Below are 2,719 nucleotides of genomic sequence, written 5' to 3'. Positions count from 1 at the left end.
GGGGGCGACGTATTTAGTATTTTTACCTTAACATCGGTTTTAGAACCGATGTAAATAGTATACAATTAACATCGGTTATAGGTGAAAACCGATGTTAATTGTATTTCAATTACATCGATTTTGGTTTAAAACCGATGTAAATAGTATATTATTAACATTAGTTATAGGTGAAAAGCGATGTTAATAGTGTCTCAATTACATCGGTTTTGGTCTGAAACTGATGTAATGTAAATGACAATCTTATACTACACGATTCTACATTGGTTTTGGTCTCAATTACATCGGTTTTGGTCTCAATTACATCAGTTTTGGTCTGAAACTGATGTAGTATATTTCAGGTTCGCAAATGACGATTTACTCATAACCTATTTGTGAATTTTTACACTATTAGGGGCCTGCAAAATGAATCAATATACAAATAATAACCATATATCTCATTCCTTCCAACAATTCAAGCGCAACTATATATTTATTATACCAAAAAAAATATCATAGCGTATACAATTCCGTCCATTCAAAGTAGTTTAAAACGTACACTACACGCTTCTACGACGCAAAATGTGTATTTTCAATTACAATTTCTAGAAATCTAAACCATACATACTCTAGGCGTTCTTTCCACAATAAAGCGACCAAAGCTCTCGAACCTCGTTCATTTGTTCAATTGTCATTTGAGAATCTGAAACACACTACATACAGGAACAAGGATTAGGAAGAGGTACACACTTGGAAAATACGAACAATATCTATACATAAAAATTCTATACGAACAATATCTATACATAAAAATTCAAACAATTCGAGACAATAGATCAAGATACCTTTACTATGTCGTCCTCTGATGATGCGTAACGCACGGTAATATCACACATCCACTTCATAATATAATAACCGCACTCATAACTCTGCGGCTGTTCAAGCATGGTTCGATAAACTTAAGGTATTTTGAATGTAGCAAGTTCTACTCCTTATCTTATAGTGTCTTCTTATTGTGTTTTTTTTTTTTTTTTTTCGTGTTTATCTTTGTAACTGGGCTGGGATATAAAATTGGAAATAGTTAGACCTTCCTTATCACTGCTAATACTTGTTTATTTGGTAAAGTATACTTAACCCCTTGTCATTTCTCAAATCCGCATATACTAATCAATCTCCATTTTGTTATGAGATATAAAATTTAAAAAATGCACATACACCAATTATCATATTAACAAGTTCTACTCCTTATCTTATAAAACACAATCTCCTCCATCTTTTTAATTGTATATCTCCTAACAAAAGGGAGATTGATTAGTATATGAGGAAATGAGAAATGACAAGGGGTTGAGTATATAGATGGGTGAGGTAAAAATAGTAGAACTAATGCTTCAAAAATTAAGATTTTGGGACTGCATAACCCAATTTGACCAGCAAATTTGTGACCGACTTCTCATTTTGAGACTGACTAAAGCAGTCTCAAATTTGCGAGCGCTATAAATCGGTCTCAAATAGTGTATTTTGTTACCAATTTTTTCGACCGACCATAGGCGGTCTCAAAAGTTAAAAAGCGGTTAGCTGGGTTACTCCGACACGGCAGGTCAATGGCGTGTCGCGTGTCGGACACGACACGGTGACCGACACGACACGTGACATGTTTCTGACACGTCCTTGATAGACACGACACTGACACGGACTAGGTTACCTGTTTCGGAGTTCGGACCCACAAATCACGAACTGGTTCGGTCGAACCAAAACTACGTTCGTTCGCGGCCTGGCTCTTTGGAGCTGGTTCGTTGGGATGGGCGAACTCAGTGATATAGTGTCATAGTGAAGAGGATTGATTACCTGGGCGCCATTGAAGAAGCTTGAAGGAGCGGAAGGGATGACGATGACTCTTTTATCTTTAATTTATGTTTACGAGGGAAGGAAATTGCTTTTACTAGAACTTTACTTGCATGGGGAACTGTTAATTTAACCGAGTGAATGACACATAGTAACTTCTCTGAAAGAATACTCCGTATAATATAGGTAGTGGGCCCAATGTGTATGTCTTTTTAATTTCTTACTTCTTTTATTTATTTTGACAAGTGTGAACAACAGGCATACCTCTTTGACTTCTCTCCCACCAAGAACTTATTAAATAGGCTACGACTATTAAATATGGGCCCAATGTATATGTCTTTTTATTCTTATTTTATTTTCTTTATAAAAAAAGTTGTAGGACCACAAATAAATTTTGCCGTGTCGTGTCATGTCTATTATGTTGGTCAAGACACACCGTTGACCGTGCCGGCGTGTCCTAAAAATTCAGGAATTTCGTGTCGGACACGCCGGCACGTGTCAGACACCGACACGTGTCGGCGTGTCTGAGTAACACAGGCGGTTAGTGTATAATATAACAGGTCATATATATGCTCTCTTTTTGTTCATAACTGGAAATAATTACTACTGAATAGCGGCTTCAAAGCATCATTGAAAATGCAAAGCACGAATGTACATTTGCAAATAATGTACTATGATTCTTTGAAAAAGAGGTCAAGCATTTTTGTACCACGCTGAAAACCAGCAAGAGAAAGCACAAACCTTATCTACACGCCCTCGGATTACCAAACTTGCTTTCGTATCTTTCGGAGTAATCCAAACTTGCTTTTGTATGTTTCGGAGTTTTCTGCAAATAAAAAGAAGGAATGTAATATAAATGACAAATACATTGCATCTGCATCAATGACACGTTTGAAAGATA

This window comes from Silene latifolia, chromosome 7, assembly GCF_048544455.1.
Source record: "Silene latifolia isolate original U9 population chromosome 7, ASM4854445v1, whole genome shotgun sequence".
NCBI classification, from domain to species: domain Eukaryota; kingdom Viridiplantae; phylum Streptophyta; class Magnoliopsida; order Caryophyllales; family Caryophyllaceae; genus Silene; species Silene latifolia.
This window is presented reverse-complemented; position numbering follows the sequence as displayed.